Source organism: Vespula vulgaris, chromosome 3, assembly GCF_905475345.1.
Source record: "Vespula vulgaris chromosome 3, iyVesVulg1.1, whole genome shotgun sequence".
Taxonomy (NCBI): Eukaryota; Metazoa; Arthropoda; class Insecta; order Hymenoptera; family Vespidae; genus Vespula; species Vespula vulgaris.
Window position 1 is genome coordinate 7,539,658 of NC_066588.1, and position 18,876 is coordinate 7,558,533.

The 18,876-nt window shown below is 40.8% G+C and overlaps 1 protein-coding gene across 8 annotated transcripts in view; it reads left to right on the forward strand.

Moving 5' to 3' along the window:
- LOC127062112 (nucleolysin TIAR) overlaps window positions 1-18,876 on the forward strand; it is a 387,317-nt gene that overhangs the window by 304,462 nt on the left and 63,979 nt on the right. The window lies entirely within an intron of this gene.

Sequence of the window (18,876 nt, forward strand, 5' to 3'; positions counted from 1 at the left end):
ATAATATAGCGCCATAATGCAACCAATGATCCTTCTCTTTCTCGATGGAGGACACATATATTTATGTTTTGTTTTTGGTCATAATATAATCGACGATGTTCATCCTCATTAACCATAATAATCATTACTAATCTATATCTTTATTGATATTCAAAAAAACAATCATATTCAAGAAGAAAATTTACGATCATCCTTAATATAAAAAAAATATATAGACAAGTTTGAAGACATAATGGTTCGTTCTGAAACTGCAGTATAACCGTATACTTCCGTGTCTAAGCACGCTAAAACTTTCTTAGAGGTTGCAATGAAATTTCCAGAAGTCGCAGAAGGATAAATGGTAAATCAGAATATTTTGTTTTATCAAACGGTATCGTTCGTTTATTACATTTTTAACGAGCGCATTCGGCCTCTTTCTCTCTTTCTCTCTTCCTCACTTTCCTCTCTCTCTCTCTCTCTCTCTCTCTCTCCCTCCCTCTCTTCTCTTCAACCGAAGAACTTTTACGAGTTTCCATCATCGTCGGGACGTTTCATGATGCACCACCGACGCGAAACGATAATAACGCGTATATCTCCGTGATCGCTGGCCGGGAGTTACTGCGCTGACCTTGTATATTCCTCCTAAACCAGTTGATCGATAGAAACAGAGAGAGAGAGAGAGAGAGAGAGAGAGAGAGAGAAAGAGAGAGAGACGATTTAAAGGTGGGACGATGATATCGCGAAGAGAACAAGTCGGCCGTGACTCCACAGAAGTCAGAAACGAAATTCCGTCATTCCTCCCTCTCTCACTCTCATACATACACACGTTCATTCTCTCACCCTTTGTGCCTGATTGATTGTATCGGCATTGTATACAGCGCAACGGGAAATGCCGGCCTCTTGTCTGAATTCGCCGATATGATTTCGATTTGGCGCCGAGGCGGGTCGCGCCAAAAGGTAATATTTTTTCGGGGACGAGGAATAGAAAGTCCGTCGATCGTGAAATACGTCGTGCGTGTATAGAGGAAAAAATGAAAATAGAACAAGGAAAAAAGAAAAGCAATGAAAGAGCGAGATAAAGGACGTGGGCGATCGTTGCAAAATTGTACCAAAACTCGTTTTGGAGATCCTTCGGAATATACGGAATTGTAAAAACGAGGATTTAACAAACATTTCTTTTTGTTTGAATATACAATAAATCTTTAAAAAAAAAAAATTGTAACGATTCTTTCATAGACATATTGCACAAACGTAGATGCATTAAATAATTTTCGAGGGAACTCAACTACGCATAGAAAAATTCGAATTATCAAATTCGACAGTCGATTCGATCATTATCTACACTTATCTATGTATTTACATTGCAATTAATTATCCTAAAGGGTGAAACATTTCGTCGCGCAATACGCATAAACATACTACGCATAATTCGATATTTAAGTATACATCAATATTCTCTAATTATTATATGTATTTAAATCGTATTTGCAAACATATTTTGCAGGCCAGATCACCGTGAAATATAATATTCTTCAAATTGCGAATTATATCCTGTGTTGGCGTGGCATTAATTATGAATGATATTTTATTTTATTGATATTTCTACTCAAAGTCGGTAAGCATAAATTGATACGGTCTTTATAACGAAATAACGAGGAGGAAGAGAAAGAAGGAGAGGGGAAAAAGAGGAATGGCAGGTAATCCGAGAAAACGAAAATAAGAAAAAAGAGTCGTTTGTGCGACGATCATTAATAACGAGCTTATTATTCGTCGTACGATCGAAATGTATCGTCGATAAATATACATACATTTATATATATATATATATATATATATATATATATATATATATGTATGTATGTACATACGTATATATTGTATTCAAAAATGCATAAATATTCCTCGTGAAATTTAACGATACAATCGAGCTTCTACCTATTAGGAAGCATTCGCAAATGGAGCATCTACATATAAACATAAATTTCAAATGTAGCAATAGCAGGAAGCTTCTAACTCACGGAAGACACGTACAACTTAGACGGCGAGAATTCTCGAGCACGATAAGACGCGAGTTTTGATTCGAATTCTCCAAGCTTCGCCATGCTTTACGAACGAACGAACGAACGAACGAACGAACGAAAGAACGAACGAACGACATTCGAAAGAAAGAAAGAAAAAGAGAGACAAGACAGAGAGAAAGAGAAATAGAGAGAGAAAGAGAGAGCGAGTGAGCGAAACAGCTGGAAGTAGGTACAGTTTGCACTGCTTGGCACAAGAAGGTGAGTAGAAAAATGGGGCCCTCTAGGAAAATCGATTCAAACTCGCTCCGCGAGTACCTAAGCCGCGCTTTAAAAAGCTAGTGAAAAATTGCCAGAGGTTTTCCTCTTTTATTTTGTTTTCCGCTTACTCCTTCCAACCTCGTCTTTCTCTCTCTCTCTCTTTCTCTTTCTCTCTTTCTCTCTTTTCGTCCTAGTCTCCTCTTACCCTTAGCCTCACCCTCATCACTACTAGTACTCCGACGTTTTTCTCTGGCTCTTTCCGCGTACCTTTCATCCTAGTAGGGTGCCTCTCTTTCTACCGATTTTCTTCTTTCTGCGTGGTAGCTTCGAAAACTAGTTAGCGCCAGCACCGGTTCTATAGCTAGGAAAAGGCTTGCCCTATGGCCTTGCTCTTTCTCCATAGGGTAAACACTCGAGATTAATTATGCAACCTCTGTGTAAGCGCTGATCCGTTCGACATTCGATCGAGAGGGATATCGAAGGGCGATTTACGAGCGTCTACTCTGAAACACGTTCCCTCGTGGCTTAGACGAGGTAAAGTGTCGTCTAGTGAAGTAGAGGAGGAGAAAGAGGAGGAGGAGGAGAAAGTGGAGAGAAAGACGGTGTGGTGCTTCTGAAACCCCCAAGAAAGTCGTTTCAGATATCTCCGAGGTAATCTCATCGTTCCACGCTCATTATTCTCTCGTCAAGACGGCCAATTAATATCATCGTCGTGGCATCAAGAGAAAGCGAGAGAGAGAAAGAGAGAGAGAAAGAGAGAGAGAAAGAGAGATAAAGAGAGAGAGAGAGAGAGAAAGCGAAGAAGAGCAAAACTCGTATTCTTGGAAAGGAGAGAACATGCCAGCTTCATTTCCCGTTTTGACAGATATATACAGAATTGCGAGTACTCTCGATCTCTTGAAAGTCGAGCGAAGACGCGCGAGCATCGTCTCGTATCGTCTCTCGCGAGAAGCTATTAACATTCTGTCTCACTCTCTCTCTCTCTCTCTCTCTCTTTCTCCTCTCTCCTCGTCTTTCTCTCCCACAAGAACTTACTTATTCGAATGGCTGGATCGTGCGATAATATCCGCGTTAGGAATGCTACGTTTCGCGTTATGTATCTCTATCATCTCAAGGAGGAGAAGTAGATGGATAGAAAGAGAAAGAAAACGAGAGATAGAGATAGAGATAGATAGATAAATAGATAGAGAGTGAGAGAGAGAATGAGAATGAGAATGAGAGAGGGAGAAAGAGAGAGAGAGAGAGAGAGAGGAAGAGAGAAAGATAGGAAGAGATTTTACATCCCAACGAGTTCAAAGGCTCTCCAACCCCTAGAGAGAGTCATCCATTAATAAAGCATTAAGCTCCCCGAATGCTCGACGATTGTCAAAAGAATTTCGATATGCCCCTGGTCGACGCCTAACGACGCGATCGCGCGAATATTCCATGGATAATTTATCGGACAAGGGGAGAATGGTTTCGGTAGCTAGCAGCGTGAACGCTTTTAACAGCATTTTCTGGTATTACGGTAAAGAGATCGGTTTATTACGTCGATACGATCGACCATCGATCATTATCTCGGCAAAACGATTCCTATTTTTCATACTCTTTCGGGAAATATTTCTTGCAAGTACTTAAACGATGTTTACTGTGTTAGCCATAGATTAAAGAGACGAAGAGAGAGAGAGAGAGAGAGAGAGAGAGAAACAGAGACATAGAGATGAAAATGGTGTTCCTATTTTAGAAAGGGTGAATTGCCGCGTTATGTTGTTTATATCACGGCTTGATCTCGAAACGAAGAAGCAAAGCTCGCTTTCAGGTTTAAATGGCGACTAAGTAAGCTCTACCTTTACCTTCTACCATTTCCGCCGCCTTAGTCTTCACCTTTGACCAACCTTCAACGATACTACTGTATACACGTACCAAGATACATATACAGTTAAATCTACGCGTTCTCACACGAAAACGATTTAGATAGGCTCGCGAGCACTACCTTTTACTACTACCAATATCATCGGCATCTCACTTATACTTAGAGAAAAAGAGAGAGAGAGAAAGAGAGATAGAGAGAGGAAGAGATAACTCTCGTAGTCCGACACGAGGAGCCTAACTTATGATAGACGGAGGCTTCGTTACCACCAGGCTCCCTTACACTTTCACGAGCACCCTTCTTTCGCTTGGCCGACCGTCTAACCTTCGACCCTCTCTCTAACAGCTTTTCCAAGATAAAGAGAAAGCGAGAGAGGTTTAATCCATGGATTCAGAAACGTTGGAGTAGGAAAAGGATAGAAGAAGAAATGAGCTAGCAAGAGTATAACGAGGCCTTCCCATTCTACTTCCCATGTATCTTCACTCTCTTTCCTCCATCTTTTTCTCTTTCTCTCTTTCTCTCCCTCTCTCACTCTCTATCATTTCTGGATTTCATTATTAATATTTAATTGCGGGTGGGAGAAAGATTAAAAAGTTTTTGGAATTTTAATATAGCTATCCACCTGGGATCCTATCTTCTACGGACAAAACCGTGCCAGATATATATTTTGTATGTGTGTGTATATATATGTGTGTGTATATATATATATATATATATATATATATATATATATGTATATAGGCATTAAAATTCGGTCAACCTACTAACCCCTCTGTTCTTTCTTCTCTTTCCCAAGCTATTCTCTAGGAAACTACGAAGCAAAGAATTCTTAACGGATCTCGTTATCAATCTCTCTCACTTTCTCTCTCTTTCTTTAGACCGACAGACAGTTCGGGTAAGTCGGTCCATCTCTTCTCTTTCGCATCGTTAGTTAACGCTCGATCGAGCTCCGTCTCTTTCTTTCTCTTTGATTGTATAGGATTCGATTGTACAGAGAAAAAAGAGCGAGAGATAAAGAGAGAGAAGATATCGTTAAACAATATTTTCTTTCATTTTTGTAAGCTCACGCTTGCACGCAAGCTGTAGTCCATATCGAAGAATATTTTTAATAATCTTTCAATCGTTATACTTTCGATTTATTATTTCATTACACATACAATTGTTTTATCATTACTAGAGTATACTTCGATACACACACACATATATATATATATATATATATATATATATATATAATTCTCTCCGATAGAACATCGTCTTTCGATAGAGCGATTATTTTACGAAGATGCAAATATTTCGCCGGCAGCAAAGTTTTCGCTTATAGAAGCGAGAGAGTTCCTTGAAAGAACGGGACTTCCTCGAAGTTACTCTTTAAATGGTCACATTGAATCGATCACGGTTGTCATCGTTATTCCTCGAGGAGTATAATAAAAGGCAAAAGGGGATGAAGTAGGGAGAAAGCAACGAAAAAGGGAGAAGGGGTGAGCTTCGAAGCAGCGAGCAAAAGATAAAAAGCACGATCGCTTTACTTCGTCGATCGTCGAGCACGAGTTTGTATACCGTGGAGGAGGCCGAAACGAGAGGATAAGGCACGAAAGGAGGTGGGAAAGGAAAGATAGAGAGAGAGAAAGAGAGAGAGAGAGAAGGGGAGAGGTTGGGTTCGGAAAAGTTGACAGCCTCGGAAAGTTTCGACACCCCGTAGAAAAGCGACGGCTCGATTAGTTTGCAAACGACCGTAACTTTTGCTCGAGATCTTTATCCGTAAAAGTACGGGCAACTTTCTCTCGCTATTGAACGGGGGTGAAAAGGGGTAGAACGGAGGTAAGGGATACGGCTGCTTCCATTGTAACGCCCGGACATAATAACTCAGCTTCTACTGTCTTCTCGTGTTGTTCTTTTTTTTTCCTCTTCCCTCCTTCTATCTTCGACACCTTACTCGTTTTTTATCTCTTCCCTTTCTTTTCTTCCCCTCTATCTTCATGTTTTTACTTTTTTTCTTCTTTAAGTGTTCTTTAATCGTACGATCGATCGATATCCTTGAATTTGATTCATACATCTCGTACGAAGAGGAAACAAATTCTTTTTTATTTAAAGAAAAAGCTCCAAGAAATTTGTAACATACACATGGGATCAGTCATTCTCGAATACGTTAGTCCTTTGGCAATCTTCATGTACAGGTCGATTGGCAGGGTCAGGATGGTAGAGGAAATCGGGTGATCAAAGCGACAACCCAACGAAATAGCTTACCCCAGCGGATATCGAATTTCAGTGTTACAAGAGAATTATTACTTAGGTAGCTCTTACCAGCCGTGCACTTACCTATCCCCCTCTTATTGGTTATCTCGAGGCACCGGCCCTTTTCCTATATCGAATCTAGCTGGCTACGTATTTGCCGATTCATCGAATCACGCGGACAGAAATTTATTTGAAATTTCTGTCGGTCACGAAGGATATTCGATCTATCCGGGAATGATTTTCTCGAAAAAAAAGGGTATTAGTTACGAGATCTTATTTACAATTTTTCGTTTTATATTATAAATTTTCGTATAAATAAATCTACTTGTTCTTATTAAAGGTAGTCCCAAACAATCTTTTTCGATCTTAACTCTAAATGCAAGGAATTAGAGTTCTCTAAGATAGAACGGGCCAAAAGGAAACCGAGCATCGTTTATATCTGTAAATCCGCACTCGCGTGGATCCGTATACTCGCAACTGTTGTGAATGTGCGGTCACTTGATTTATTGCCTGCTCAAGATTATCACTCCTTCCTAAGGTAGAAGTCTGGACTCTCCTTAGACTCCACCCTTCCTTCTTCTCTCTATCCTTCCTACACTCTATCTCTATCCCTAAGTATCTCTCTCTCTCTCTCTCTCTCTCTCTCTCTCTCTCTGTCTCTCTCTCTCTCTCTCTCTCTCTGTCTCTCTCTGTCTCTCTCACACACACTCTCCTTCCTCTTTGAACGAGCTGTACTTCTCCGAGTGGTTTGTGACTTCCTCTTACGGTTTACGAAGCGGATCCAGCGTCCAGAATTCCTACGTAGACTACAAAGAAGAGAGAGAGAGAGAGAGAGAGAGAAAGAGAGAGAGAGAAAGTTTGTTAGATGAGAGTCTTATATCACTTTCGCAAGTTTTGTAATTCTTTATAGAAATAATACAAAATGAAAAGTTGTGCCTATCTAGAAATTAATACTAAGACGATGTTGTTATATTTTTTATTGATAGTAAAACGAAAAAAAAAGGAAAAGAAAAAGAAGGAAAAAGAAAAGAAAGTGGAAGGATAAAATGAGACAACCAAAATCCCATTCTCCTAGAATATTTATAATAATCGATCGATACCCTCTCGTCTCAGGGAAGACTCAACCCTCATTTTACGAGTATAACTTGGCGTCAATCTCGTTTCATCCCCCTTCATAAAATCCCGTAAGAACATATATATCCTCGCTAACAAGTAGATACGTATATGGCTCGTATTTTTTTCTTCTCTTTTCCTCTCTCTCTCTCTCTCTCTTTCGTTCTCTCACATACTCTCTCACTATTTTTCTCTCTCTTTTCGTCTTCATCTCCTTTTTGCATGGAACGCGTGACCTTAACATGTTATACCTTCCTACCTACCTACCTATGTCGAAATTCCCAAAGGGGGTTGAAAATGGTGGCCGTTCCCTCGTAGAAGGAGGGTCGTACGAAGCGATATTCCGTGAAATGATTCAGGAAAGTTCCGAATAATGCGGCTCGCTGGTTCGACGGTGGACACTTAAAATCCAGCAACCGGAGTTTCACTCTCTCTCTCTCTCTCTCTCTCTCTCTCTTTCTCTCTCTCTCTCTCTATTTCTCTCTCTCTCTCTCTCTCTCTCTACTTCTCTCTCTATCTATCTCTCTCCTTCTCTCTTTTTGCTAGGTCGCAACGTCCGATGTGCGAAAGGAGAGAAAGATAGAGAGAGAGAGAGAGACATATATATACATATCTATATATCCTAGAGCAGATCCTGGAGCCTGGTTATAGTAGTAATAGTAACTGGAGCCCGAATCCACCGAACGAGGAACGTTCCTCTCAAACTCGAGACGTTGTCAGGGTTTAAATCTTAGTTTCCTCCGCACCCTCCTAGCTTCACCACTCCCAAACTCCGACATAAGAGCGACTCAGTCTCTTTCTCTCTCTCTCTCTCTCTCTCTCTCTTTCTCTCTCTCTCTTTCTCGCTCTCTCTCTTTCTCTCTCTCTCTCTCTCTCTATCTCTTTCTCTATCTCACTTTACTCCACGGGGACAGCCTGTATCTCCATCTCACTTGCTTCCTCCCGACAAACTGACCCCGTAAACTTAGCCTCAACACAGATCGCACCGGTCACACCACTGCACGCTACGGCAAATAGTCAAAGGGAATTCGGTCCAGTGGAGTCTGGACATAGTTATGACCATCCTTCGCGTATATTCCATCTTCTCTCGCTACTCGCGCGATTACACGCGTTTACCCATCCCCAACAAGAACCGGCCATACTTCTTCGTACGTTAAGTCGGTGAGTTCACATGGAAGTTTCTCCTTGGAAGATATACGATGAATGTTTTTCTTTTTTTCTTTTTCTTCTTACCTTCTCTTTCTTTCTCTTTTTTAATTCTCTCTCTCTCTCTCTCTCTCTCTCTCTCTCTTTCTCTCTTTCTCTTTCGTTTCTTATCTCTATATCGAATAGAACGATCGAAATGATAGTTTTCGAAAGACACTTTTCTCGAGAACTTGGCAAAAGAAGGAGAAACGAAAAGAGATTTTGTGGGAGGACGTGTAATGGCTCGACTCTTCCGGTAGGAAGTTTTCGGGATGTCGACGACAACGATGGTAGTGGCAGAGGCAGGCACAGTAGTAGCAGAGGCGGTGGAACTAGTCGAGCATGTCTGAGGTAAGGTTTGCTAGGTAGGTCAACGGGCATGAAATTTCAATGAGGCTGCTACTCCTCCGTCGCCACGGAAGAATCCCCTCGGCGCGAGTATAGTCCACCAGCCTGAAATTATGCTTCGAGTCTAAAATATCGAGCGAGACGATAGAGGAACGTTCGCCGCTGTGACTGGAAGAGAAAAGCTTGGAAATGGATAAAGACGAAGACAGAGAGAAACAGAGAGAGAGAGAGAGAGAAGAAGGAAGAGAAGAAGAGTGAAGACCAAGAAGCCAGGAGAAGGAACCACATCGTACATTCTCTTTGTAAACCTGTCTGAGGATCTCAAACCTTCTCCTGCTCCTTCTTTTGCTCCATCGTTTTAGGCGAATAGAGAGAAAAAGAGCAAGAAAGATAGAAAAGGCAGAACCAAGAACATCCAAAAACAGGCCACGTACGAGTCCCGCTTTGAAGCTCAATATCTCGTTTGCCAGAAGTCGAAGCGCCAAAGAAATCAATGTGACGCGTTAGTCTTGTTCCTTCCCAAGGATCTTCCCAGCTACCTTCCTCCTTTTCTTCCTCCTCTTAATTCGGGAGACGTAACTCTAACGTTATATAGTATATTAAAGATTGAAATAAGAGATTTATATGAAATCGATGCTCGGCAGATGTTCCTATTCGTGCACGTGTTATTTATTCGACCACTTTGCCAGTGAGAATTACTTTTTTTCAACTTTTGAGTTTTTAAGTATGGAAAAACTTGAAGGAATAAAGAGGGAAATAATACTATGTAGTGGATATATTTTATTCGTTAGGTAAGAACGAGAGATAAAGAGAAAAAACGAGTCTAATGCCGTGCCTTTTTACGAAGAAGTTGTTCTTCAGGAAAACTAGTCGTTTTCCCTTCATTCTTCCATCCACGATCTACCCTATTATCTTTCTTTTTCAGAATCCAACTTTCTCTCCCTCTCTCTCTCTCTCTCTTTCTTTCTCTCTCTCTCTTTTTCTTTCTTTTTTTTCTCATTCCGGTATTTTATCTTGACTTATCCGTACGCCAGTAGGTACACGAAGGTTTAATGGGAAGAAGACGTAAGAATAAGGAGAAGGGGATAGGGTCAGCTAGCCGTCGTCGTCTAGCACGGTAAACTACCATGGCTGACTATCACGACAAGCTACTACTTTATGCTTCAAGAGAAAGCGAAGCTAGGGGAAGAACTATCTCCTGAGTGGAAGTACATGGACTCTACCATGGACCAAGTCTATTGCTGTCCGTCTAAAATATTCAACGCACTCGACAACACAATGATATGTCTAGTCTCTTCTCTCTCTCTCTCTCTCTCTCTCTTTCTATATATATATATATATATATATATATATATATATATATATATATATACATACATACATACATATTGTATAGTATATTGTATATTATCCCTGTCTCTCTATCTTTTTTATTTCTCTTAATTCTCCAACATTTTCAGGTAACTCAAATTTCAGTTGGCCCTTGAACGCGACTCCTCCTTCTTCTCTCGTACGCCTTCTCCGCGTTCCGGCACGCGGAATCTCCGCGGAATTTCGTTGCTTCAATCCGGATCATAACTTCTTCGAATACTTGGAATCCTTAGTCTCATTCAACGTCGCTCTCCGTTTATATCGGGACTACGATATCATTAAGAATTTTAGTTTCTTCTCTTCGATTCTCTTCGATTGATCTTTATTCCATTATACAATGTGTCATATATTTCTCGAGATTCATCATAGCCTATCCTTTAAGACTTTTAGAGTCCTATCAAATAATTTGAGTTCGTCGTTCCATTCGAAGAATTTCTATGTACATTCTAGGCTCGATACGAACATTTTCAACTAACACGGATCTTCTCTTGCATCTCTCTCTCTCTCTCTCTTTCTCTCTCTCTCTCTCTCTCTCTGTCTCTTTCTGTCTCTTTCTCTATACATCTTTCTCTCTCAGCTTCGTACCCGCATTTCTCGCGGAGTTGGAACGTTTCTAAGTACGTATTCTTCATTGCCGGCTTCAGCTATCCATCCGGGTGGCAGTACCGATGGTTTGTAGCACTCACATTGCTGCCAGGCACAATGAGAAACAGTCCGTTAATCCCACGCGATCTATCGTGAGCGATTTACCACAGACGGGAACTTAGTAATCAGCGTCGACTCGGTGAATGACGTCGTTCGGTCTACTTCGCGATTTCACCCCTCCTCCCTCCCACAATCCCTCCCTCTCACCCTTCCCATTGTATATTTCTTCGATATCCTGACCCTCTCCCAAGACACCCTCTCTTTTCTGTCTACGTTCCATTGGCCCAAAAGGAAGAGAAAAAAAAGAAAGGAAGGAAGAAAAAATACGTGCCGATTTCTGGACGATTGATTGAACGAGATTCGTTCGACGATGGGAACCGATAACGCGTAAATGGGAAGCGTCAGCATCAAAAAGGATAGGCGTTCTTTCTGATGCGAACGTTACGACCGTAAAAATCGATGTACGTTGTTACCTATTTCATGAGATTTCACGGTCGATTAATAATAAACATTAATCAGAAATTGCATGTAACCATTAAATAGTTCATTTGTTTGACTAATGATATCATAACGTTCGACGATTTCTCTTAAGTTATATAACAATGCTCATGGGGATTCGATTACTCTTTTTTGCTTCCTTTCTTTTTTTGTTCTTTATCTACAAATAAATTCTATCGGCTGAAAGAAGGGAGAGAATTTTCGTGATATCGAAAATAATATTCATTGTGCGAATAGAATGAAGCTAGCAGGTAGATACCTTCTTCCTAGTCGTCGAAGTAAGTAAAATTTAGTCGACTCAGGACGAACAAAGCGAACCTGCGAATAGGGAAGTCTCTAAACGAATCGAGAGAGAGAGAGAGAGAGAGAAGAGCAGTGATACAAGTCATGTATTTACGATCAGACGCAACACGTAAAACGAACGGAGAAGGTGGCTTTTCCGTGCATGTGCCTTCCACCTTAGAATGTTAGTCACCGCGATTGTATAGGTAATATCAAAAGGACAAGATAGTCATAGGTGAAAAAAAAACATTAGAGAAGAAGACGAAGAAATGAACGAACGAGAGAGAAAGAAAGAGAGAGAGAGAGAAAAAGAGAGAAGGAAAAAGCAAAAGACCCTTTGAATACAATCACGATTCGTGTTGGTTCGTTCGAAGATGGAGTGAGATTTGGTAGGAATATTTAAATGTAGAGAGATTTGAAAAGGCTCTTCTCGTTCCCCCCCACCATCAGCACGACTATTGCCCTCAGGAAGAGCTAGGGATGGTTGCAGCTCGAATCTCCGGAAAATGCTATGAAAGAGGTCGGGAGAGAAAGGAAGGGAAAGATAGAGTTAGAGATAGATAGATAGATAGAAAGAGAGAAAGAAAGAGAGAAAGAAAGAGAGAAAAAGAGAGAGAGAGTTAACGCATAAGAGTAGAGCGCGTGTGCGTGGTCAAAGTTACGGAAATCGGGTAAAGGAACCAGGATATTAAGGACTCTCCCTATTCTTGTGAACTTGCTCTTTTTCCTGGAACCTCGCGAGAATGGTCTATCCAATCCCTTTTCTCTTTCTCTCTCTTTCTTTCTCTGTCTGTCTCTCTCTCTCTCTCTCTCTCCCTCTCTCCATTTTTCCCTTCTTTTTCCTCTTTTTCGTCACAGCACTCCCTTTTGTGTTCCAAGATTGATAGGTCACTTCCGGCTGGCGATTTCTTTTTACAGAATTTCGCGTTTCCTAGTTCCAACTTACAAAAGGTAACTCTAAAATGTACGTACGTGTGTTCGTGCAAGTGTATGCGTTTTTCTGGTGTTATAAAATCGAAGGGTAGAAGTTGAAGAAGAAAGTCTATCTCGGTGGCAACGTATACTTCCTGTTTTAATTTTCCGTTGTTCTTCTCGGAGTGCTTGCATACCGGTATGGCGTTTCATATCACGCGGGAAATCTTGCGTGTCACGTACGCGGAATCTATGGAATGACTTGGCTCAAGCAGGGTCGCTTGAGAAGGGCTACGTTACGACGTTCCTTTCTACTTACCGAGTTTCTACCGAGAAAGCGTTTGACCATTATCGAAATGAAGGGACTCTCTGAAAAGTCGAAGAGTCTCTCGAAATGGCAGAAAATCGTGAAGTAAAACGTACGGCGAACGTCGTTGAGATCGCGAAGAGAAAAATAGACTAAAAACAAAATCAAAAAAAAAAAAGAAAGAAAGAAAAAAAGAAAAGAGAGAGACAGAGAGAGAGAGAGAAAAAAAAAGAAAGAAGAGAAGAGAGAAAGAGAAAAGAAGAAAAGGAAATACATACGTCGAAGAGCGTGACAATAACGTTTTTAACCACAAAAGACTCGACTCTTGTGCTCTATACACGGCTGTCTCTCCGCGTCAGTATTCCTAGTGTCTCGCGCTATTGCGAGATAGAAAAAAAAAAAAGAAGAAAAGAAAAAAAATAACGCATTCGCGTTACTCTTTTTTTTCTTTTCTTTTTTCCTTATCCGGACTCCGTTACTTTTTCTCCCTTTCTCTCTCTCTCTCTCTCTCTCTCTCTCTCTCTCCCTCTTTCACTTCTCTCCCATTGTAACGCGACTCCGCATTGTGTTCCGTTTCATCTGCATCTCCTTGAAAATTACACAACGATGAAGCACGCCGCTTCCCTTTCACCTGCGTCACATTTCAACGTAACGCGAGAGCTCGGCGAGTATTCTTCCACGAGAATTGAACAACCTTCCCCATTTTATATCGGTTATCTGAGCTTTCGCCATATATAAGCGAGCCACGCGACCTCGTGCCTTACTCTTTTTCTCATAAGGGACGAGGAATAATATCCCTGCTAATTTAAAAAAAAAGAAAAAAGAAAAAGAAAAGGAAAAAAAAACTGCACTTGCTCACGCGAAACGGAGAAACCGAGAGGAGGGAATTTATTATGCTAATCGGCTTGTCACGCGCATACATATGTACGTGTGAGAGTGTACATGTATGAAGATATACGTGAAAGATTAGAAGAAGAAAAAAAAAGTAGAGGGTTACGGTACTGATTACAAATATCAAAAACTTTCTATTACCTCAGCGATTTTTATGTTAAATAAAGAAAAAAGAAAGTAAAATAATGGAATTAGTGTGTTATAAATCACTCTTAACAACGATCGATCGTTGTTTCGTCCATCAGCAAGATTTGTATTGGGTCATTGCTCCATTAATAACCGCGTTGGTAAAACCATGATTGCATAGCTTTGCTACCGACGGCCCCTTTTCCAAATCATGCAAAAATGACTGAAAACCGATATTCCCTCGCGTATCGTTCGTTCGGACAGTTTAACCATAGCTTTTGCTATTCCCACCGGAGATCCATGCGAACATAGTGTATTATCAGAAAGTGATACAACGAACGCGAACAAAATATCGACGATAATACGAGTTCGAATTGCGATCAAGCCAAAGTAATTTGTATTCTTTCTATCCTATTTTTACGATTTCATCCAGTAGCCATGTCTCTTTTAGAAAAACTTGTTCGAATTTTCATACATGCATATATATATATATATATATATATATTATTATTAAACTATATATTACTAGACTGGGATGTGGGGGAGATTGAAACGTCAGTTAAAAAATTTCTTTTCAAACGCATTCATTCGTATCGGCAAAGGACGTTTCGTTCGCAACGAAGAAGCACTAGCAGCCATTTCGGTGACACGCCGTGGCTGGTGTGGCTTTAATAAAGGAAAGCTCTCTTTCGAGGATGCACCCGATAAGAGGCGGTGTACCGTGAATCGTGATCGCTATATGGCTACATATAACTGTCACTGGGCCGTGGTTCCGGCAGCTCCGCTCTAACTCGTAGCAACCCTATGGCGAATGTGTGCGAACGTTATGTACATATGTACGATACGTCGCATAGGAAAAATCGTAGCGAGTATAGGCGAACAAGCTGTGTCGAGTAAAGGAACCTGGATGTAAAAGAGATGTCTCTACGATTGTATGTGTATACATATATATGCGTGAACGTTCGAAGGAAGAAAGGATTCCGCATAGAAGGATGAGAAGGAGGAGCTCGTATTCGGACCGGTTCACACCCCAAGAAGTCGCGAGCTTGGCGATATTAGTTTCCGCATTTTGAAAAATCTCGTCATCCGGCGTCCTCGCTCGACACCGGTCCTCCTCCTCCTCCTCCTCCTCCTTTTCTTCCTCCTCCTCTTCCTCCTCTTCCTCCTCCTCTTCTCTACCTCTTCCTTCTCCTCTTTCTCCTCTTCACCCACCTTCAGCCTTCCCTCAAGCCCGTTTATCCCCTCACGGGTCCCCTACTATATTGTTATTTGCATACCCGCCACCCGCCACCGCGGTCCGCATGAATATGGATGCGGACGTGGATGCTCGACGTGGTTGACTCGCGCAGCCAAAATTTCAACGAGGTCTTCCCTGGAATTTCGGGCCGTACGCATCCACCTCGCCATTTTATAGTCATCCTATGTTTTTCTTCTCTTTTCTTCTTCTTCTTCTTCTTCTTCTTCTTCTTCCTTTTTTTTTGTTTTTTTTTGTTTTTTCACTTCCAACCAGAATCGCGATGGACAATTTCTCGCGGAAAATTCGATGTTCGGTGTGGGCGTGGGGAAAATCACGAGTAATTATGTTTCTGCTTCTATCTATCTCTCTCTCTTTCTCTCTCTCTCTCTCTCTTTAATGCAGATGGAATCGTAAGTACGTAATAGGAATTGTAATGGGTATAGAGTAAAAGGAATACACAACAGAGTATATAATATTTATTCGAAACCTCGTAAATATTCTAAAAGATTTATATTGAAATGAAAAGTTGAAAAAGTTGCAAAAAGGTTGCTAATATAAATTCATTTCTTTTTCATTTCAATGCAATATCACATTTCATTCATTTTCATCCGGTATTCATTTCGTCGGTTTCGATCATCTCGAAATAACAACATGTTGTCATCAGGAAGCTACCACGATTAATCGAGCTCGGTGAAAAGGTCCAACACGATTAGCGTTATCTAATGCCGCTTAAACGATATCAACATTATCGTCGTTAAGCATAGAGGACGACGAATCGCACGGAGAGACTCACCATTTCCGGTTTAGGCCTTTTATCCTCATTTTCTCTACTCCGCAAAACTCGTTACGACGCAAATAGAAGCGAGCGAGTCGTTTAGAAAAAAAAATAAGGGAAGCAGCGATTAGCAGAATGCCAGTAATTACGCTCCCGTGGAACCTCTTCGTGGTGGCTGGTAGAAAAAGAAAAAAATAGAGAGAGGGAGAAAGAGAGATGGAAGAAAGAGGAGGAGGAGAAGGAGGAGAAGGAGTAAAGAAGAAAATAAAAACAATATAGGTGTGCGCGCGCACACGGTCGACGGATTATTAGTAAATGAAATTTCCTTGCTTGCAATGCTGGTGGTGCTTGTGCTACCGGTGTGCTGTTAGTGTTAGTGCATCTGTATTCGTCGTGAATGAGGCAGCAAGCGAGAAAGGAGAAAGCTACGGAGGGTAAATAATTCGTCTTATACGCGATAAAGCAGGAGCCGAGCGTCATTGCTGGCTGGTATTCCTTACAGGAAAGAGAGAAGAATTGAAGTGAACAAAATACCGTCTGATCCTAAGTCATCAGGGAAATTGATGATATTAAGACAACGTTAACAAGGAAGATGAGAACGAACGCGTGTAGAAGTAAGCTTATTTTTTGAATTTTTTTTTTATCTCTCTCCCCGTGTTTAAAAATAATTTCCTTTGTAAATAAAAGGCATGTCATCTAGCTGGGTTATTTGCTTTGCTGAAATAACCAAAAAGCAACATTTCATTTGACATATTATTATGATACGTGCGTTTTTTTTTTATTTTTGAAAATGTAAAATAGAATAAGTCGTGAGTCGATGCAAAATTAATAATCATCTAATCTCGATTATTATTATAATTTGTATTATTATTAATATCATTATTATCATGATATAAAGATATATAGCAAAAAGCTATGCATAATGAAAACGTGAGCTCTCTATGTATAAATGTGTGTGTGTGTAAATAAATAACAGATGTATATATATATATATATATATATATATATATATATATATATATACACATACACAGAATACATCATATGCACTGACCGCTCTACGGGTTAGTCAGATATTCGGTATAAACAGCGTAGATTCGGTAACAAGATTTAAAAGCCACGCCGCTCTTTGCGGGATTCGTTTGATTCGGATCGGCGAAATAGAATTTATTACGTGCTACGAAGTCCTTTGTCGTGTCCTGGCCTTTCGGGATAACCGAAGAGCAAGGCTAGACCACTGCGTTGAGAAAATGATCGAGTAAATCCAAGTTGATTCGATTAAACTCAATGGACTCTCTTAGAGAATTTCGAAACTTGGAGATTTCTGACCTGTCATACGTTCTATTATAATTCATAAATTAATTTTAAAACCGCAGAGATTTTTATAGAAAATTAACTGAGGCGAATGGAAAAATAAAAATATTGAGAGAATACCGAATTTATTACTATAATCTCAAATATTTGTCATCGAATATAACGCCGAGATTGAATTCATCGATTGAACTCAAAAACTATGGCTAGCTTTCAAGCTCGACTCGACGTATCAACATGTACATATGTATGTACAACCGAGGAAAACAATCGTATCCGGAAACACGTGGTAAAAAGGGTTGATAGCCGATCGAAATGATGCGTCGTTTGGAATCCACGTGTCATAACGATTCGCCTAACAACACGGTCAGCGCGATTGGGTATCATAATTTTCTTTCTCTCTCTCTTTCTCTCTTTTTTTCTTTTTCTATGTAGAGATGCCTTTTTTTCTCTCGACACCGAGGGGAGACTATCGACATGCATTCGAGGCGTCCGATGCCTCGTGTAACAATTAGAATCGTGGCTGAGTTTGGGGTTGACCGCGACAAAGCGTACACCAGCGAAGTATCGAGCCGTGTATTTCACGGTATCTCTCTCTCTCTCTCTCTCTTTCTCTATGTTTCTCTGTCCCTCTTGACCGGCAATAGCCACGACTCTCATCCCCCACTACCACCACCATCGCCACCACCACCACGGCCATCACTACCACTATCATCGTTAACACCAAGAGGCAAGCGAGTGTTACCATATACACGTGTGTAGAGCACAAAGAGATGTACGTGAGTGAGTGAGTGAGAAGGAGGGAGAGATAGATCGGGGCCCTCTATCCACCCTCTCCCTCTCCCTCTCTCTCTCTTTCTCTCTCTTTGCATCCGCTCTTTCCACAATAGTAGACAGTTTACACAGGAATAGTTATATCTGTGGCTCGTCGAGCGTGCATGCTGGCCTGATCTGTACGTACATACATACCTGAAACCAATACCTATTCCCAAACGCTAACTAGAACGGTTCGTCCTCTCTATCTCACCCACTCTCTCCAAGAGCAGAACACATTGAGCTTCGCGTTCTGGTTCGTGCCGCGAACACACGAAAACACTCAAACGGTTTGGTACCGAAAGATCTATGGCCCTGGCAGAGGTGCTCAACGCGCTGCCTCCTAAATTGAGCCATTTGGAACGAGCTAACGTTATCGGATGCTCTCTAGTCGACGGCAATCTCTTCTCTCTCTCTCTCTCTCTCTCTCTTTGTGTGTTACATTTCACGATTCGTACGCATTTTCGATCCACCATGCACATCCAACTCTTTTTTCTTTCCCTTTTTAGCTGTTCCAAAGTTCCATTTTATAAAAAAAAAATTATGAATAAAACGTCGAGATTTTTTCAAATATATACACCGCGTCGAAGTTAAGTTACGATTTAACATATTTTCCTCGGCTCTTTTAAAAAATATCTTTTATGTGAAAGATAGAAAGAGAAAGAGAGATGTCGTCTCGTTTTATTCGTTCGTTTCACGTTGACGAGCAGCGACGTTGCA